The 22236-nt window shown below is 43.6% G+C and overlaps 1 long non-coding RNA gene across 1 annotated transcript in view; it reads left to right on the top strand.

Moving 5' to 3' along the window:
* Positions 1-11327: 11327 nt before the first annotated feature.
* Positions 11328-22236, top strand: part of LOC148348712 (uncharacterized) — a 231247-nt gene continuing 220338 nt past the window's right edge. The window contains exon 1 of the long non-coding RNA XR_015847618.1: positions 11328-11442. This is a non-coding gene — a long non-coding RNA (uncharacterized LOC148348712). The remainder of the gene's footprint in view (positions 11443-22236) is intronic.

Raw genomic sequence — 22236 nt, 5'->3', positions numbered from 1 at the left:
ATCCTGCCCTGTTTCCTGCCTGATACCTGTTGCCGACCTCTTTTCTGGACCCGTTTCTGTTTTGCTCCTCCGCCCCGGCCATCAACCTGTTTTTCTCGCTGTCAATGACCACCCTCGCTCGACACGGACTTCCGCGTTCCTGCTATCTGCTACCCGTGACCGACGACCATCGGATCGTGGATGCAAGCTCTGTTCTCTTTTTAATAAAAACTGAGTAAAACGATCGCAATTGGGTCCTGTCTCCGTTCCTGGTCAGTGACAGACATGTGTCTGCTCTGAAATGCCCAACTGAAACCACATCACCGTTTTGATAGTTCTGTTATTGTGGTCAGGAGATGTTGCCGAAAAAGAAAGAGAACCAGAAAAGTATTTAAAAAAATATATTTTTTTAATTGAAACAAATATAAATCTTATTTTTAAGACTTTTGAAAATGAGATTTTATTTTTTGAATCATAAATTCAATGCCTTTAAAGACTTTTGAATGATCCGCGGGAATCATATAATAGCAAACCTGTCGTGTCCAGCATGGTCGCCGTGGCGACCGGCTGGCCCCGCCCCCTGGGCACTGCTGCAGTAGTAGGGGTTTTGCGGGTGCTGGCTCATTGCATTTTCTGTCTGCATTTCCCGTTCTGTTTTGCTCTGTCCTGTTTTGTTTGAGTCGGAAGAAACCTGTGTTTGCACGTTTTCTTGTTAAAGCCTGTTTGTTCTGTCTTGTCCCTGAGTTTTGGACGACTTTTTTTTGGTAAATAAAAGTTTTGATCGTCAACGCAATGGAGTTCTCCCTTCCTGCCTCCGTTCTGGTCCGGGCCATCTTGTGACACAAACCCTTTACCGTGTGTTACAAATGATCAACCATCTTTGAAGTATTTCAATTTCGTACGTTTCCAACGGAATCCTAATCTGATGACCAGTGACGAAGCGAAAGATTCACCAAAAAGATATGCGAAGCATATCAGTGACGCAAGGAAATGAAAAGAAATCAAAGGCAATTGTGTGACGCAATGAATTGAAATTCCGAACATGAATCAGAAGTTGAAAAAACGGGCAGATCTTGGTAAAGATGTCCCCATTGATATTTTGTCATCCGAATATTTACCTAATCAGATATTTAAAAACTGAAATGGTCCATGGACTGCATTTCAGTCAAGAACCGGAACAGAAGGAGAACCCAAATGCGTGACGTTTCTCACACAAGTTTTTATTTTACGGGAAATGTGGCAGTCATGCAACCAAACGCCGGTGAATCGGCGATCGTTGGACGGGATATCGGATGGACAGGATCGATATCAAAACAGGACATCGAAATTAAACAGGATAAAATAGACGGGAAGAATACCGGACAGGAAACATAAACAGTCAAAACCCACGACTTGCGGGTACAGACGTGGGGGAGTCATGCACTTTAGGCAGCAGTCTGGCGCAGAATGACAGGAAGCCAGAGGCCGACGAGATCCATACCGATTGCCCGAGCAGTAATCGGGCGGATGGGGTCGATACCAGACAGGACGGGACAGACAGGATTGATATCAACAGGATATTAAAATTAAACAGGACAAACTAGACGGGAATTAAACTGGAAACCGATATTAAAAAAGACAAAATACACGGGAACCATACCAAACAGGATATACCAACAGGAAACAGGACAGAGTCAAAACCCACGTCTTGTGGGTGATGAGGTTCGTTGACAGACTGACAAAGGGTGAGTGAGAGCAATTAGCCTGAATAGATGGGAAGCCAATCTGTTAACAAGCCGCAGCTGGTGCCAAACAGGCTGGGCCAATTGGGCGCCACAGCAACCTGACACATTTCTATAGCACTTTTGAATGTCTCTGAAGCCCTCCCAAAGTGCTTTACAATGTGATTTACACTTACCCATTCACACACACACTCTCACACCATGAAATGCGCCTACCTGCCTATTGGGGCCACCAGGGCTTCAGTTTTTAGTATTTCTATAGCAATATTTTTGTAGTGTTCCTCTAGTAGTATTTCAGGAGTACTATTTCTGTATAATAGTATCACTGTAGTAGAATGTTTGTAGCATATCTGTAGTAGTGGTTTCCTAGTATTTCTGGAGTATTATGTTTATATTTGTCACGGTTGCCATTGTGCCTAATCGGCCCCGCCCGTGTGGCGCCAGCTGCGGCTCGTTGACGGATAGGCTTCCCTTCTATTTAGGCTCAGTGCTTTCACTCACCATTTGTCACTCTGTCAACGAACATCTGCCCAAGCATGATGTGGGTTTTGACTCGGTCCGGTATCCTGCCTGCTCTTCCTGTCTGGTATCGTTCCCGTCCATTTTTGTCCTGTTTATTATTCTCTCCAGTTTTTTTTTCTGTACTAATATTTCTGTAGTTTTTCTGTAATATTGTCATGAACCAGAACAGGATCACTCAGTATTTGTTACGAAAGAGAGCAACGCTTGCATTCACGATCCGATGATCGTGGGTCACGGGTAGCAGATGGCAGGAACACGGAAGTGGCACTTCCCTGTCGAGCGAGGGTATTTGTTGACGGAGAGGAAACAGGTCGATGGCCGGGACGGAGGAGCAAAACAGAAACCGGTCCAGAAAAGAGGTCGGCAACAGGTATCAGGCAGGAAAACAGGACAGGAGAATGTCGGATAGTAGAACGGGTCCAGAAACAGGTTGGCAACAGGTATCAGGCAGGAAATGGGGCAAAACAGGTCGGGGGCTGGGACGGAGGAGCAAAAGCAGAAACGGGTCCAGAAACAGGTTGGCAACAGGTATCAGGCAGGAAACAGGGCAAAAACAGGTCGATGGCCGGGACAGAGGAGCAAAACAGAAGCGGGTCCAGAAAAGAGGTCGGAAACAGGTATCAGGCAGGAAACTGGGCAAAATCAGGTTGACGGCCGGGACGGAGGAGCATGGCAGAAACGGGTCCAGAAACAGGTTGGCAACAGAGAAAACAGGGCAGGAGCATGTCAGATAGTGCAGAGCTTGCCTAGCTGAAAGCATAGGTTCGCAGACGGTCTGACAGCTTCCTCATGGAAGAAGGGGGTTTAAAAAGAGTCAGGGAGCCAATCAGCGACTAGGGCTGTTGGCACCAAGGGGGCAGTCGCAGGTTCCCCGAATCAGCAATCATGACAGCTAAACCATTCCTGATGCGGAAAATATTTCGAATCACGGCTTCATATAACACAGGAGACTCGGACAGCATGATTTCCGGGCGATGCCGTTGTGGAAGAAAGCGATGTTTCTAGATGGTGGGGGACGCAGTTCACCGAGTGCTAAGCGCAAGCCCCATCTGGTGTCGTTCCGCATCAGGGTGAGTGATGTCGCCAACAGCAACGAGCTCGACTTAACTCCGCGGTGGGAAAAACGCTTCGGGCATTTTCTTTTATCATATAAAGAGTGTTGGGATTGCAAACCTGAGAAATTCAAGTCGAGTCGACCTACTGCTAAAATGACCTTTTTTGTTAGCATCATTAGCATATTTTCACGAGTATAGGGCGCACCGTGTTAAAAAAAAAACACTCGCCGTTTTATTAACACACACAGGGCGCACCACAGGATAGGGGAGGGTTGCCCTCTGCTGCGGAAGCTGTGCTGAAAGATGCCCTGCCACACACCTTCCATGCATAAAATGTACTGTCATGGTTGGCATGGTGCCCAATTGGCCACGCCTGTGTGTGTCACAGTTGCCATGGTGCCCAATTGGCCCCGCCCGTGTGGCGCCAGCAGCAGCTGGTTGAGAGATTGACTTTCTGTTTATATAAAGCTCAGTGCTCTATTGCTTCAGGGGTCAACCTGTCAAACAAACTTCTGCCCCACAAGACGTGGGTTCCGACTCGTTCCTGCCTTCCTGTGATATCTCCAGTCCGGTATTGTTCCTGTTTATTTTGGTCCCGTTTAATTTCGGGTTCCAGTTTCTTTTCCGTCTATTTTGGTCCTGTTTGTGAGTTTCTCCAGCTTTCGTCCCCGTCTAGTTTATCCTGATAATTTTCAATATCCTGATTCGTTATCTATTCTGTCTGTCCTTTCCCGTCCGGTATCGACCCCATCCGTCCGATATCAACTCGGGCAATTGGAATCGGTCTCGTCGGTCTCTGGCTTCTGGTCTTTCCATGCCAGACCGGCTACCTAACGTGCATGATTCCTCATTTCCCGTAAAATAAAGGCTCGTGTGAGAACGTCACGCGATTGGGTCCTGATCCTGTTCGGGGTTTTGACAAACTAGACGGGAACGAAACTGGAAACCGATATTAAACAACGGGACAGACAGGCTGATATCAAAAGAGGATATCTAAATTAAAACAGGACAAACTAGACGGGAACAAAACTGGAAACCGATATTAAACAACGGGACAGACAGAATGATATCAAAATAGGATATCGAAATTAAACAGGACAAACTAGACGGGAACAAAACTGGAAACCGATATCAAACAGGACAAAAAAAACGGGAACAATACCTCATACTCCTAAAACCGGATGCATTATTTGAAAAGTATCGGATTTCTATAGTCGCCCGACAGCAGCTATAACAGAGGAGTCTCCAGTCTCGGCAAGCGCCTCTGGAGGTTCCCCTCTCTAATAGTGTCTTCTCCTTGACAAACGATACAACCATGCAGCCGCTCCCATCAGGGAGTACTTCCACGTCTCATGGCCTTTAGCTTCACAACCAAGACACGCTGGAACCTCGATGATGAGGTCGACCATCAAGCTGCTCTTTAATGTCCACGCCGATTCAGCCGCCGGTAAAAAGGACGTAACGGCGTCGGGGTCGGACTCAAATTGAAAATTCCCAGGTTAGCAGAGTTTTTTGTCCCCGCCTTCGGATATCGGCGCTATTTATGTCAGGGTTACCAGATGAAGCTAAATTGAGTCTTGAAATTGGACTGGTCTTGGATTTGCCTGATTCCTTTAGCTTTGCTGAGTTCCGATTTATAATAATGAGAATAATATCATTCGATTTCATAGCACCTTTGAGGACACCCTAGTTCGCTGTACATAGAATAAAAAAAAACAAAAAAAAAACAAGAAAACCAAGAAAAAACAAAAAGGCAATAAATGTCAGAAACAGAACAGAAACAGGACCCAATCGCGTGACGTTCTCACTCACGCCTTTTATTTCACGGAAATGGGGATTCATGCCAGTAGGTAGCTGGTCTGGCGTGGAAAGACAGGAAGCCAGACAGACCGACGAGATCGATTCCAGTTGCCCGAGTTGATATCGGACGGATGAGGTCGATACCGGACAGGACAGGACAGACAGGACGGACTATATATCAGGAAAATAAACAGGAGAAACTAGACGGGAACGAAAACTGGAGAAAAAGATAAACAGGACAACAATAGACGGAAACAAAACCGGAAACTGAAATTAAACAGGACAAAATAAACGGGAACAATACCGGACAGGAAATACCAACAGGAACAGGACCAAGTGAAAACCCGGGGGCAGTGGTTCGTTTGACGGGTTGACAAAGGAAGAGTGAGAGCACTGAGCTTATATAGACAGAAATTCCAATTGGCCGCGCCCGTGTGGCGCCAGCTGCAGCTCATTGACGGATTGAACCTCTGCCCCACAAGACGTGGGTTTTATATTTTGGTCCTGTTTGCTGTTGGTATTTCCTGTCCGGTATTGTTCACGTTTATTTTGTCCTGTTTAATATCGGTGTCCAGTTTAGTTCCCATCTATTTTTGTTCTGTTTATCATTCTCTCCAGTCTTCGTTCCCGTCTAGTTCGTCATGTTTAATTTCGATATCCTGTTTTGATATCAATCCTGTCTGTCCTGTCCTGCCTGATATCGACCCCATCTGTCCAATATCAACTCGGGCAATTGGAATCGATCTCGTCGGTCTCTGGCTTCCTGGCTTTCCACGCCAGACCGTTGCCTAACGTGCATGACTCCACATTTCCCGTCAAATAAAAGCTTGTGTGAGAAACGTCACGCGTTTGGGTCCTGATCATGTTCCGTTTCTTGACAGCGCTGCAAAATATAAGATCTTTTCTTTTAATGGTACCAGAGAAATTGGCTTCCAGAGTCCTTGAAAAGGGCTTGAATTTGAAACAGGTGATCGAACCCCGAACAGGTCCTGTTCACCAATAAGCATCCGACAGGTCTCACTCCTATGTTTTCCTCTCACGTGTCCAAGAATGGAACCGAGAAAATGAAGGGATGAGGGAATGGCAAATAGGGCGGAGGGAATAATAGATCTCGGCGCCTAAAACCATCCCTGGGGATTTCTCTTTGAGGTTCTCTCATTGCTATTGACAAAAGCCTTTTCGAGTGCACGGAAGGAAAACGACATCAGGGCCAAGGGATTGAGATTGATGCTCAGTGAATATGCATGACGGGAGACGTCTTGTCTCAAGCAGTTAGTCACAGTTGTTATGAGGAGCGCGGCGGAGAAAATCGCCCCCCAGATGGATTCTGCTGCCGTTCCTTTCCAGGCCGTTTTGTCATGAGGCGTTCCCGCCTTAGTGGGGGTCGATTCGTTTTAGGGGTCTGGAAGGAAGAGTCGCCGTTTACCGTTCTCTCCTTTACTCTAGGCTAGCCTTTTTCGACACCTGACTCCCGCCTGTCCCGTTTTTGCACCCGTTTGTCTCCGGCTACGACCCGTCTTGATCTCGACCCTGTCAGCTCTCCCGTCCTGACTTGCAACCTGTTTTTGATCCTGACCATGTCTACTCTCCTGTTCTGGCTTACGACTTGTTTCCGACCCCGACCACGTCTTGCTCTCCCACTCCCGGCTACCGACCATTTTTCCGCCCTGGACACCGCCATCGATCGTTGTCGATCCGGCTGCGGACCTCAGTAAACACTAGGCAAGCCATTTTCGACCCTGACTCCCACATGTCCTGTTTTTTGCTCCTGTCTGTTCCCCGCTTCGATTTGTTTTTGATCCTTATCACGTCTGGTCTCCCGTCTCGGCTTTTGACCTCTTTTTGTCACCGACCACAAGTCCTCTCCTATTCTGGCTTTCGACTAACGTCCGACCACGTTTTTGCTCTCCTTCCATCCCCACGAAATGGGGCGTGTCTGTAAAAATATTCCTCAGTTTACTCTAGGCTAGCCTTTTTCGACACCTGACTCCCGCCTGTCCCATTTTTGCTCCTGTTTGTCTCCAGCTACGACCCGTTTTGATCCCGACCCTGTCTGCTCTCCCGTCCTGACTTGCAACCTGTTTCTGATCACGACCAAGTCTACTCTCCTGTTCTGGCTCACGACTTGTTTCCGACCCCGACCACGTCTTGCTCTCCCAGTCCCGGCTACCGACCAGTTTTGCGCCCCGGACACCGCCATGGATCGTTGTCAGTCCGGCTACGAACCTTAGTAAACACTAGGCAAGCCATTTTTGACCCGACTCCCACATGTCCTGTTTTTTGCTCCTGTCTGTTCCCAGCTTCGACTCGTTTTTGATCCTGATCACGTCTGCTCACCTCTTTTTGTCACCGACTACATCTTCTCTTCTATTCTGGCTTACGACTCACTCCCGACCTCGTTTTTGCTCTCCTGCCGTCCCCCTGAAGTGGGGCATGTCTGTAAAAATATTCCTCAGTTTACTCTAGGCTAGCCTTTTTCGACCCCTGATTCCCGCCTGTCCGGTTTCTGCTCCCGTTTGTCTCCGGCTACGACCCGTTTTGATCCTGACCACGTCTGCTTTCTTGTCCCAACTTGCGACCTGTTTTTGATCCCGACCACGTCTGCTTTACCGTTCTGGCTTACGACTTGTTTCCGACGCCGACCACGTCTTGCTCTCCCGACCAGTTTTCCGCCCCCGGACACCGCCATCGATCTCAGGAAACACTAGGCAAGCCACTTTTAACCCTGACTCCCATATGTCCCGTTTTTTTTTGCTCCTGTCTGTTCCTGTCTTTGACTCATTTTTGATCCTGATCACGTCTGCTCTCCTGTCCGTGCTTTGGACCGCTTTTTTGAGTCTCCGTATGTCATGAAACGGAACAAGATCAGGACCCAAACGCGTAACGGTATGAAGCCTCGCCAAACTAGGTAGCCTGGGTACAATGGCGACCAAAAAGGCCAAAAGCCACAACCTCATCTCCCCAACCAGCAAACATGGCAAAACCGAGGCATGGTTCTCATTTTCCCTATCCCTCGGCTGAGGGATGCGACAAAAGCGATTGAGAGACTTGTCTAAGAAGGTTTTTTTTAATTATTTCAGCAGCACCACCTGCTGGCCGAATCGGTAACCACTGAATTAGATTCTGAATTGAATAAATATAGTGTAAATCAATTACTCTATAGACTACGGTTCAGTAAAGAGAGGGCACATTTGTGACTACAGTTGACAGTCAAGTTATCGCACATTAAAAAAAAACTTGTTTTGGCTATACGTTGCTAAATAATTCTTTAAATGGAAGCTCTTTGAACAATATATGTTCATAATTGTGATGAGTTATAATAAAAAGCCACATAATTAGTTTTAAATACCCAGAAGCCCCAGTAAAGACCTCGAGCAAATTGATTGGGTGAGCGGTAGGGATGTGTGGAGCTATGCAAAGACAAGCACTTCCTCCTGTCTTTGACCCTGGTCGTCTACGCGGAATTTAAATGCGTAAGGTTCCTCATTTGCTGAATTTCTGAACATTTTTACATAAGAACTTTGCTTGCACCTTGAAACCATGATTAAGGAGCCTTAAAACTCTCAAGTAACTACGAAGGGAGCCACATTTAAAGTGGTATATTCATCATGATATTGGACACAGCCTTCGCCATTATTCCTTTTTCATAAATGTAATCAAATGATCCAATGTCACACATTGAAATAGAATGTGCTGAAGAATAAGCTTTTGTCTGGAGAGCGGGGTTTCTCATTTGCTGAATTTATGAACATTTTTACACAAGAACTTTGCTTGCACCTTGTAATCATTATTAAGGAGCCTTACAAGTAACTGCAAAGGGAGCCACATTTAAGTGGTTTATTTATCATGGTATTGGACAGAGGCTTCGCCATTATTCCTTTTTCATAAATGTAATCAGTTGTCCGGAGAGCGGGGTAAATAATAATAAAAATAATAATTTCCTTGTATTGTCATTCTGTGTAACAATGTACACAGAACGAAATGTCGATTGCATCTGACCCGATGCAGCCGCAGCCAAGAGAGGGCGCCGCCGACCACTTTTTAAGTCTTAGGAATGACTCGGCCGGGGCGCGAACCCGAACCTCCCAGTCTCAAAGCGGGCGCCTTACCATCTAGGCTACTGAGCTGGTAGACGTAAGGTTCCTCATTTGCTGAATTTCTGAACATTTCTACACAAGAACTTTGCTTGCACCTTGACACCATTATTAAGGAGCCTTAAAACTCTTAAGTAACTGCGAACGGAGATACATTTTAAGGGGTATATTCATCTTGATATTGGACACAGGCTTAGCCATTATTCCTTTTTTATAAATGTCATCAAAAGATCTAATCTCACACAGTGAAATAAAATGTGCTGAAGAATAAGGTTTTGTCTGGAGAGCGGGGTGAAAAGGTAAGGTTTCTCATTTGCTGAATTTATGAACATTTTTACACAAAAACTTTGCTTGCACCTTGTAATCATTATTAAGGAGCCTTACAGGTAACTGCAAAGGGAGCCACATTTAAGTGGTTTATTTATCATGGTATTGGACACAGGCTTCGCCATTATTCCTTCTTCATAAATGTCATCAATTAATCCAATGTCACAGTGAAATAGAATGTGCTGAAGAATAAGCTTTTGTCTGGAGAGCAGGGTAAAGACGTAAGGTTTCTCATTTGCTGAATTTATGAACATTTTTACACAAGAACTTTGCTCGCACCTTGAAACCATTATTAAGGAGCCTCAAAACTCTTAAGTAACTGCGAAGGGAGACACATTTTAATGGGTATATTTATCATGATATTGGACACAGGCTTCGCCATTATTCCTTTTTACTCCTCAGGGTCTTTGTTCCTGGTGTAGACGAAGCACGTGTCGCATTTTAAAGTGACAGAAACTCGTCTCGTCTCTCAAACGGGGCGAAGAAGACTGTTTTCCAGCTGATGAATCGCTATCAGTCATTTTCATAGAGCTTTCATGTTACTGGCTGCGCTTGGGTCTCCCTATGTCATCTCATATTTGATATCCCCTCGGTATTCGCCAGTAAGAGAAGAAATATAGAGAAGATGAACAAAGGGGAGTAGGAGGAATATGCTTGTTAAATGTCTCCTTTCCGATTGAGGGAGAAGGCGGGTCGGCGGGGGACGGAACGACTTGGGTTTCCGCTTTGAAAATCTGACATCGTGATGAAAATGAAAAAGATAGACTGATTTTAAAGGCATGGTTCGGATAAAAGAAACGGGAATGTAGTCCCTGGGAATAGCAATAGGTGTTGCCATTGAAGTTAGTCGAAAAAAAAACAGGTCGGTAGCCGGGACAGAAGAGCAAAAACGTGGTCGGGGTCGGAAGCAAGTCGTAAGCCAGAAGGGGAGAGCAGACGCGATAGGGGTCAGAAACGAGTCGTAAGCCGAGACGGGAGAGCAGACGTGATCGGGATCAAAACGGGTTGTAGCCGGAAACAAACAGAAACGAAACGGGACAGGTGGGGGTCAGGGTCGAAAAAGGCTTGCCTTGAACACACGGAGATTTGCAGATGGATTGACAAAAGGGGATTGACAGGACAGGGTTTAAATAGTGGGGAAGCCAATCTGTCAACAAGCTGCAGCCGGCACCACATGGGCGGAGCCAATTGGGCGCCATGGCAACCGTGACATATAGACAGGGCAGATGCAATCAAAGATTGACCCTCATCCTCACGGGCGTAACCAACCTGTTTTCGGGAGAAGCAGAAAACGGGGAAAAAAAATGCTAATATTCTCTTTTTTTCTTTTTCTTTTTTTCTTTTTATTTTCCTTGAGTTTTACTTTTTGTCCTATGTCTTCCATTTTCATATTTTCTCTTTGTGTCCTTTTTTTTTTTTTCTCTTTTTTATAAATTGAGTTTTATTTTTTCGTCCCCCCTCCCTCTTTTTTTCCCTTTTTTTGTCCTTTTTTCTTCTCTGTTTTTTGTTTTTATCTCCATATTTCTTTTCTTTTCCAAAGTAAGGTGCATTTTGGTCACTTTGAGACTTCGTATTTTTTCTTCTTCTGTTGTGCTTATAGCACTCGTTTCAGGCAGCACAACAGAATACAGTGGAAAAAATAATAAACACTGTCCCTTTAACTTGCATGTTAAGGCCTCAAGCTACACTCATCTGCGGGTATTTGATTCCAAACAGGGAAAACCACCCACGTCATCAATTACAACACTTATGTCTTCATCCGTACCAGCAGGGGTCAGTAAAAAGTCGGCAAACGTCCTCAACTTCCTGTCAGGTGACAGGAAGTTCCTGATTGACAGCCATATTTAAGCTTCGAACCCAACATGTGCTCGAGAGACAGTGGAAGTAAAAGTTTGTGGAGCAAAGCTTGAAGAATCTGACGAAAAGATCCTCGGAATGCTACTGGTAGGAGCTTGGCTTTATTGAGATACTTGCTATGTTGATGAATGCAATATTCTAATCTCTGGTGTGGAAGACATAGGTTTAGGTAGTTTTTTTTTGCAATTGGTTACTGAAGTTAAATGTGATATTTCACGGTTTTGTTTAAATAGTCAATTGAATTACTTCTATGTGCATGTTGGTAGATTCATGGAGGTCATGTTTAATGGTTATTTGAGTTACTTGCCTTCAAGTTCAATGTCATAACTGTCTCTAATGTGCCCACCTAAGCTTTGGTTGTTTAGCTATCTAATTTGTGGTTATTTGTAATAACAATTATTCATATTTTATTTTGTTTTTTTCATATCTATCTATCTCTATCTACACTGGTCCCTCGAGAGGGGGGACCGACAGCAAGATGACACATACAAAAATAAAGAAAATAAAAGAAAATAAATAAATAATAGACTTCTGGAAAGACTCAATTTACAACTCTTTCACAATGTCTAAAAAAAATGAAGAGAAAAAGTAGCAAATAAAATCACTGGTTTACCCCTGCTGCATCATACGGGTGCCCTGCCCATCCTTTAGAGTTTTTTTATACAACCTGTATGTATAAATTATATATTTATATATAATTATAAATTATATATGTTTATATAAATTGTGAGAGACAGAACTGGAGTAGTAATGGAACTGAGCAAGCGTGTGGATAAGAGTACTGTGTTGGTTTGGACACATGGAGAGGATGTTGAAGAGGATCTACAGAGCAGTAGTAAATGGAAGGAGACCAAGAGGAAGGCGGCAATTGATGTGGATGGAGGGTGTAATATAAGAGGTCTAAATGTAATGGAAGCTAGAGCTTGTGTTGGTAATAGGAATGAGTGGAGAGGTGTTGTAAAAGGATAGTGAGATGTTTAGATGGGTTTTATGATGTGGCAGGGGTAAACCAGCAAAAGCTGTCGGGCTTTGCTGTTGAACAGAAGAGTGTGTTGCGTCACCCTGACCCGAGTGACACGGCCGCTTTCTTGTGTCCCGTTTCATCCGGAGGGACGAAAACATGACCGACTCGGGTGCCGAGGTGCTTCACTTGTTTGGGTTTTGGGGCATTTGGGTTGGCCATGGTCCCAAAAATTATTTGTGTGTTTTTTTTGCTACTTTTTCCCTTGATTTTCTTTGTTTTTTGTATGTGTTTGTCTTGCTGTCTGGCAACTCTCTTGAGGGATATGACCATGGTAGATAGATAGATATAACCTGAAGCAATTTGTAGACAGCTGGTTTGCCACCCTTGCGTTTAGTTGTCAACGCACTGATGGATCCCTGTCTGTGGGAGCCCCTTCATCACCACCTTGAATTTCAATTAAACATAAAGAAGGGGAAAACTATTGAGTTATTCCTCGCATGACCAAAACTCTTAAAATTTGGAGTGCAAAACAAGGTCAAAATCAAACCAAACAACTTCTCAATCGGGTATCTGGAATGGAAGAGTAAACATGTTTTTTTTCACAGCTACGCTAAGCTGTGCTTCGCAAAATATGTTTTTTAGCAATCCTTGGTTCAAGTGTCTTTTGTGTTGAGGAACAAGCTATCTGGCGCAAGGTTTTAGAAGCTTCTGCTCCTCCGATATAATCACTGGTTTGAGAAGAGGAAGGATAGTCTGGTTGGCTGAATACATGATGAAAGAATATCTAAATTATCTCACCATGTTAGATTTAAACTGCTTTGCTAATCAAACTTTGTCGTGGATTTTATTGTTGGAATGTGTACTAGTTTTAATGAAAACTAGCGTACAGTGCAGTGGCATATGTCTACTTGACCAGTTGTCTGACTTGAAACTGGGATTCATGCTACAAACTCACTTCATACCGTTTAACTATTAACTTGTTCTGAAGAAAATATTTCAAGTCCAGTTGTCAAGGTCTACTTGAGCTGTTGTCTCCGGTTGTGAGGGTTAGAATTAATTTATTGAATTCACTTTATATTGTTTACTGCTGAATCCTATTTCATTGTTGTTTACATTTCATTTTTGTCACACTTCAAGTGTCTTTTCAACTGACTCAAAGACTGCTTCAAAAAAGTATGTGCCATACAACTTCATTTTAAAGTAATGGAAATGATTACTTTCCCTAGTAACTAGTTATTTTTTACTAAGTCATTCAGTTACGAACTTAGTTACTTTTAGAAGAAGTAGTTAGTCACTATAACAAATTCCTTTTTTTTTTAAGTAAAACTGTGAACGATGCATACAATTTGCAAGAACTTGTAAGCGCTTGATGATTCAGATGATGTAAAAACACACGATTTGGGTTACTTGGGGGCCATTCACAATCACCTGACAAAAGTGAGGGATCCTTTATGTGTGGACAAAGATCTGATCAACCCCATTTCTGCCATATAGTGGTGTTTTATCACACTGAAAACATTCCCAGAGGCTTAATACTTACTGACCAGCAGCACCAAAGCCTTGATAATATATGCATACATATTTTTTAGATAAAATAGATATATTTTTTACGTTTTGTCACTCAAGGACAGTGTCTCTGAAATCATATTCATCCGTTATGACACTGAATGAGTTTTTATGTTTTAATAGGCTGGTACCAACACGAAAAAGCTTCGACCTTGCAAGCAGCTGTTTTTCAGATCAAGACTTTCGATATGTTTACTGAACATTTGGTTTTTACCTGGAAGTTTGCTCTGAGAGTGTGATACATGTATAGATATTTTATTCATCCCCATAGGCAAATTCACACTTCCAGCAGTATCCTTGTGTGGGGTGGGGTTTCATGTGGGCTTTTACTCCCCCGGGTGGAGTTAAAGAGCCTCATGGCATGAGGAGGGAACTAGTTTCGAAATTATCCAAATAAATAATTATTCGTTAAGAAAAAAAAACATTATTTTGATATGATTTAAATTCGTAAAAGTTATATGAGATACACGTTGCATTAAGGTATTTTCTAAAAAGTTTTGGTAAACTTACTCTAAGAGCGTTCCCTTTTCGCCATATCTCCTCTCTGCGTATTTATTTAAACGATTAGATAAACTGCAAAAGGAATTCTCCAAAATAACTACAATAATATAAATATTAGTTTTACATTTCTTAAGATAGACGTTTGTCGACTGAAATCGTATATAATAAATAATAATTAACAATAAAAAAGAAATAAACTTGTATTTTATGCAACAATATAGCTTTGAAAAGGTTTATGAAATAGATGAAATAATAAAAGATATAGAATACAATGTTGATATAGAGTATTTGAATAGTGCTACGGAAAATACACACTGTAATAAGAATAGGTTCATATGCAAATGTGGGGGTGGAGATTCATGTGGGCTTTTACTCCCCCGGGTGGAGTTCAAGAGCCTCATGGCATGAGGAAGAAATTATCTCTTCAGTCTGTCCGTGGAACAAGACTGTGACAGCAGTCTGTTGCTGAAGCTGCTCTTGATGGTTCGTCCCCAATGACCGGATACATAAATTGTATTGAATTCTGTCGACACATTTAGCATAGTGAAGAATTTTATACATTTTACTATAAAGGATTTTATACGATTAAATACAGGTTACATTTATCGAGTGCAATGAATATTTTCACTGAGTGGGCTTCAGGTCACGCTGTTCCAAATTCGGAATGTTTTGGCTGGGGGATTTTGATAACAGGACTCTGACGAAGGACGTCAGGCATTGTTTTGATAAACGCTCTGCTGTTTTGAGTTGCTCCAGACATCGAGGCGAGGGGGTGGACCCCACGTGGGGGTTTTCCTGGCACGCCCATGGGAGGAGCCGGCGCGCTGGCTTGCGGAGAGACGCGGGTCGAGGAAAAAAAATGAGGGAAGATCGAGAGAGGAGGCTTGACGGAGATTCGGGCGACACTAATTCGGCTATATATTCGATGGAGTTCACTTAGCTAAATAATTTAAGAAATTAAATCTGCCCCTGTGTGGAAATGCCGGTCTCTTGTTCATTTTTCCTTCAAGAAACGGGCGCGCATAAATTGCTGAGTGAATGTAGGTTGTTTTTAGTTAATGGAGTCAGATAACTCATTCGAACAATTTGGTAAACGGTACAGTTTAATATTACATTTCTAACAGTAGTTAAAAGCTAGTCATTGCAGCTGGTTCGTATGTGTGCCTGGTGATCACGTTTATAGTTTCATCAGAACCGTCCCAGTTTGTGTCCTGAATATTCAAACAACTATCACGTTTGGGACGATGACATTTATGCGACAGGTTAGGAAGCAGACATCTGTCCCTGTGAAAGGGGACTTCACGTTCCTGTTCAAACGGGACAGTCCCAGGTCTTGTGTTCAGAGGGCAGAACAAGAGCACCGTGTTGTCTTGTAAGCAATTATTGATTTTGCGAAATCATTCCCATGATGGCTAGATGTCTCTGTGCAGTGTGAACAGATGTCTCGGTATATTTGTGTTCCAGGTTCTAGCAAATATTTGCCAGCTTTTTTTGTTACTAGCAGGCTTGTTTTTTTCTTTGTACTGGAACTAAAATGATTTCCTGTTTTCTTGTCTGAGAGTGGTGGGACTTTGGGACTTTTTAGGGCCAAATCCTGTTCATTTTTTGGCCCTTAATGACAAGGAGTCTCAGGGCTGCACAGACCAGATTATTGCAAACCACAGACTATTATGACACCATCCCCTGATCTAAAACCTACATGAGGGCAAGGAAAAACTCAAAACCCCAAGTCAAATCCTGTTTATTTGTGACGCCCTTAATCACAAAGAGTCTCAAAGGGCTGCACAGACCACAGATTATTGCAAACCACAGACTATTATGACACCATCCCCTGATCTTAAACCAACATGAGGGCAAGGATAAATTCAAAAACCTCAAGTCAAATCAGCCATGTTTATTTGTTTGGCCCTTAATCACAAAGAGTCTCAAAGGGCTGCAAAGACCATAGATTATTGCAAACCACAGACTAGTATGACACCATCCCCTGATCTTAAACCAACATGAGGGCAAGGAAAAACTCAAAAACCTAGGGGGAGTGGTTTAATGTGGGCCTTTACTCTGTCGGGTGGCGTTAAGGAGCCTCATGGCATGAGGAAGAAAATATCTCTTCAGACAAGGAGTCTCAAAGGGCTGCAGATTATTGCAAACCACAGACTATTATGGCACCATCCCCGGATCTAGAGAAAACTAAAACTGGCGTTGTGAAACTATACTCATGACACAATTCCCTGCAGATGTAGTGTGGTCCTGTGAATCCAACTGTGTAAAATAATTACTCAAAATCATGACGCCGACGGATGATAAAAAAATACGCCTAAAAGCATTCCTGCATTGTTTGGTGATCCTTCTAACCTCATCTGCAGGCTTTTGATTGCAAAATAAATTCAGAATAAAGAGAATAAAACCTATTTCTCAGTGCAATTCTGATGACTCAATGTTAATAGCACTGGCAGTTATTATTTCAGTTTGGGACAGAATTCCCTGTCAAATGAGACCAGAAAATTTTCTCCCCAAAAAAACAAGAGCAGCATTCCATATCCTTTGTGTACGTCTTGAATTGGGATTTTGGACAAATTCTACAGGAACGCTAAAGGGTTAAAGAAAAAACCCACCCCACGGATTGTGTTTGGCTGTGCCGGCGTGCATAAGCTTGTCATGACTTCAAAGATGAGACGCCATCAAAACCATCAAGAACTTCGTGCGCGCTAGTATCATTTAATTAAATCTAGTTGCGAGCTGAAACATCAGCATTATAAACTGCCAGCGGTGAGAGTTTGTGTCAGACCCGGAAAACACTCGGGATATTCAAATTAGGAAAGCACCGGAAAATAACTTTACTTTGTATTGAATTGCCCCCAAATTTTCAAATCGAGTATAAATATGGCCGTCTGCTCGGGAATCGCTAATAGAGATTAATTTAACGGGAGAAAGGACACGCCTCTTGAATGTCAAGTCAAGTTTAATTGTGACGCCCATAATCACAAAGAGTCTCAAAGGGCTACACAGGTTATTACAGACTATTTTTTCAGACTATTATGACACCATCCCCTGATCTGGAACCAACATGAGGGCAAGGAAAAACTCAAAAACCTCAACATGAGGAAAATGAAGAAACCTTGAAGGGACCGCACATGTGGTATTCAGGATTACCAGACAGCAAACGATGTTGCAATTACAAATACAGATATTGTCCACAAAAAAATATAGGTTATTCATATGCTATAGTGTGTTTTAAGCTTAGATTGAAACATTTCCACTGAGGTTGCAGATCCAATCTCAGAGGGCATAGCATGCTACACGACCTGAGCTTGTACAGAGAAAGCTTATGATTCTGTGGATTTCTTCTTGGCTCTTGGTATCACTAGTAGACCAGCACTCTCAGAACGAAGGCTTCAGACCGGAACATTAGGGGGAAATCAGATCTGAAAGATATGAGGGAGCAAGTCCATGTATGATTTTGTATCATACTAAGAGAACCTTGAAATCACATCTTAGGCTAACAGGGAGCCAATGCAGGTTAGCCAAAATCGGCGTGATGTGATAGGACTTTTTTGTCCTAGTTAAAAGCCTGGCTGCAGCATTTTGTTCCGGCTGAAGACATTTGATTCTGGACTTCGGGAAACCGGAGAGTAGGGCATTACAGTCATCGAGACGGGAGGTCACAAACGCGTGAATTATAATCTCCACATTCGACTGAGATGGCATAGGGCGAATTTTGGCAATGTTGCGAAGATGGAATGTTCTCATTGTCTTAAAATACATGTCAGATTCCGGATTGACCGAAATGGACTGATGTGCGTGTCCCGGAAGTGTATGATTGAAGTTTGTTTAGGAAAAAATAAATTACAATTATTAATTGTGTCAAATCGCAATATTTGTAGAATAGCATATATCAAGAATTGTTGTATCGTTGTTTTCGTTAACTCGGTATCGTCATTCATTCAAATTGTGACCATCGTATCATCCCACCCCTACTATCCATAGACCAGGGGTGTCAAAAAGGCGGCTCGCAGGCCAGTACAGGGCCGCTATGGGATTGAATTTGGCCCGGAGGGAAGTCCATGAGAAAAACGAGCTGCAGATTGAAATACGTCCACTTCATGTTACCAAAGGCAGGTGCCTCTTACAAAGACGCTGTAGTTGTATTTCTCCGTCTCTGTCTCTGTCTTTTTCTTTATCTCTTTCTCTTATTAGTTGTGCTTGCTTCAGCAAGGCACAACTACATTGCCAAGTGCTGTAAGCACAGGGCAATGTAGTTGTGCCTGCGAAGCAAGCACAACTATTATAATCCCCCGAGATCTTATTGAAATTATTGTATCTATCTTCTTCTGCCGAATTTTGACGGGCCTCTCCTCCCAGAGCTTTTGGAGTAGCCCAACGATTCATATACCAAAAATTCCGGCCGAATCAGGACTCTCCTGCGACAATACAGATTTTCGACACGAGACCAAAAAAAGTCCCCATCCGCTCTAATGTATTTTGAGAGTCTCCTATCCGGAATACATGGGCCCATACAAATCAATGGGTAGCCATGGCAACCAGGGCTTTCCTGAGGGTAGTCATGGTAATCAGGGACTGTCCAGGGTGGCTTGAGGGGGCCCGACCCACATTACCTTTAACCATGAGTAAATGGTAAATTCCAAAGAGTGTATGCTAGCGAGAGGATGCTAACAGCTATTTGCGCCGCTAGCAAAGTGTTGGGCTGGCATAGCCCAAGCATTAGCGCAAGCTAGCTGTAAATACTGTTGGTGACGAGCCAGCCCAAGTATTTGCGCAAGCTAGCTGTAACACTGACGGCAATGGGTTGGGCTGGCACAGTCAGCCAAAGTATTAGCGCAAGCTAGCTGTAAACACTGTCGGCAATGCTCACTTCTTCATAATAAAAAATTTTGGTAATGGCTATATTTTAACGACTTCATATTTACATAATATGCTAATGGATTCAAGATAATGGGTTATGCTAACAGTTGCATGCTAAAAAGTGATGCTAAGGGCTAAATGCTAACGTTTTCATGCTAAAAACTTTTGGTAATGGCTATATTTTGACAAATTCATATTTACAATGTATGCTAATGGTTCCATGCTAAAAAGTGATGCTAACGGCTAAATGCTAACTGTTTCATGCTAAAAAATTTTGGTAATGGCTATATTTTACCGACCTCATATTTACAAATTATTCCAATGGCCTCGTGTTAATGGGTTATGCTAACAGATACATGCTAAAAAGTGATGCTAATGGCTAAATGCTAACTGCTTCATGCTAAAAAATTATGCTAATGCCCTCATGCTAACGAATTAGCAAAATGAATGGGCTTAATGGATTCTGGATGGGCCAACTCAAATCGAACGGCCCATTCTATTTGAACATGTATATTTTAAAAGTTTTTAAAGTGTAATAACATTGTTATTACTATTTTTTTACCATGAATGTGAATTGTGGACCTCCACAAGGCATATCCTTGTTGTTAACGATTATGGGCCCATCCAAAATGAACTTGCCAGTACCGGGGAGGGTGTGGGGGGGGCAGAGTCCCCCCAAAGAACCAAGTAAAAAAAATGACAGTTACATCTCTCTGGGTTAAAAATGTTATGCCAACTCATAATGCTAACAAGCGGGGTTATATATACATGACGGGATCATCTTCCAGATCAATCACAACTCTTACAATTGCCGCGGGAATTGTCTAGTTTCTTTCTCTTTCTCTTATTTCTTTTGCTTTTTATTTCTATTTCTCCCTTTGTCTCTCAATTTGTTTTCTTTCTCTTCAATCGACGAGTCTGACCCCCGTGAGAATGTTTGTTCTATGGTGTGGCCCCGAGTTCAAATGAGTTTGACACCCCTACCCTAGACCTACCTATCCAGCGACCTAGCTACCCTCTGAGCTTTAGCTACTTTAGACAAAGAGCCTTCAGACAGAGTGTAAAGTTACCAGAATAAAATATCAAATTTTTTATTGTACGACCTTGATTGAACACACAGAAATCACTCGGGTAGCCCTTGCTGTCCCTCCTGTTGATAACAGCTGGTGGTTGCGGAATGGCATCTGACAGTTACAAACGGCTCTTTGGTGGGCAATCAGTGAAGGCAGCCGGTATAGACCTCCGTTTCTGAACTGCCGCGTCCTAGACTTCATTTGTTTGAATATACGTCACGTTCAATGTTCCCTGTCATTTTCCTTACGGGTCTGAGCGTTCACACAGTCGGTGAGGAACGCTTGAAACAGTGAGCAACGGCAATCCCAAGTGTGGCAACTAAGTCATTAGCAAACATGTCCAAAACTTCACATCAAGTTATATTTTGCTGAGTTTCTGGCAATGTAAAATGATTTTTCTCTTTTGAATGAATTGACTCACGTACGATTGCAAAGCTTGTACGGCCTACAAACGTTGTTTGTTCTTACAATTCTTTTACAAGATATCCATTTCTTTTTATTTCCTGATAGATTTTGTCGCATAATACTAACAGGTCGGCAACAGGTAATCGGGCAGGAGAAAACAGAGCAGGAGATTTTCGGAGGGTATAGCGCTTGCATAGCAAAAGCGTAGGTTCGCAGGACGGTCTGACGTCGGTAACAGGGAGCCGGGCGGGTTAAAAAGTGGCAAGGAGCCAATCAGCGACCAGGGCTGTTGGCGCCAACGGGGCAGCCGCAGATGACACTCGTATGTGTCTGATGTTTGATTGGGTTTAAGTCTGGCGAGTGAGGCTGGGGTTTGCGACTCTGATACCAAAACAATAATTATATTTTTATTATCAAAAATCTGTTCATGAAAAGCCTTGATCCTTCCAGGAACGAAGTCTGAGGTATTTTTCTAAAGCATCCACTGTTAATGACACCCTCATGGAAAATGGTGCCGTTTTCGCAGATGGATTATTATCTAACTGAAATGTGATGACGTCGCCTCTCTATCATTTGTTTATGAAGCAGCCTGGAACGGGAACGCAGCGAGTAGGAGGCCGCGGGAGTCGTCCCGCGTAATAAACGACGCAGTACACTCTTGTGAATCAATGTCGATTATGTGAAAATGACGAATACTGGATCATCCCCCCCTTTCCTTGTCGGCAGTAAACCGGGGGCGTCCCTTCCCCACCTGCGTGAGTACAGTCGGACAGCGAGTCCGCCGCCCCCATCGATAACCCTTTACTTTACCTCTGGTGTCCAATCAGATCCCCACACGACTGTCCCATTTATTTTAATATCCGCGCGACGAGCAACCGCCGTCGTTAATCACTGGAAGACCGAGGGGGGGGAAAGCGGGATTGGAAAGCGGTCCGAGACCAGATGACGGACGAGGGGCGAGGAAGACGGAGGAGAGGGAATGGGTTTGGGGAATGCCACTTCTCGTCGGGGAGGCTGTTGCTCATCTGTCACGGGCTCATTGGGGCATGGCTAAAGGCTCCCCGTTCAGTCAAACTCCCGTACGCATGACATTTCAATTACACGGCGGCTCTCGGAGTTCTCTCGGCAGCCGGATAAGCGAAGGCGGCCGATGCCACACACGAAACGGTGGCGGAGGGGGGAGCGCGGATAGCGCGCCCTTCGGGTTATGTTTGAATAGACGGCGCTGGAGCGTGTGACATCGCTCGCCGTACGGAAAACGTTACCCCCGGCCTGACGAACATGGCTGTGAATAATAGTTGGACGGATGGAGCGTTTGCCGCATAGCTGTGAAAACGCAGTTTTCGCTAACAATAGGCAGTATTCTGGTTTGCCGGCGTCCTAGACGCATCATTTTTGCTGGGGACTCATAGTGTCGAATCAACGTGCGTCCCCAGGATGCAACTTTTTTGACACAAAATTGTCATTATTACCCGATTATTATTTTTTTCAACAAAGGTTTATCGCACTCCA

The sequence above is a fragment of the Urocampus carinirostris genome, chromosome 18 (assembly GCF_059441175.1).
Source record: "Urocampus carinirostris isolate Australia breed hairy pipefish chromosome 18, RoL_Ucar_1.0, whole genome shotgun sequence".
Lineage (NCBI taxonomy): Eukaryota > Metazoa > Chordata > Actinopteri > Syngnathiformes > Syngnathidae > Urocampus > Urocampus carinirostris.
The sequence above is the reverse complement of the archived record's forward strand: the minus strand, read 5'-3'. Positions and strand labels throughout refer to the sequence as shown.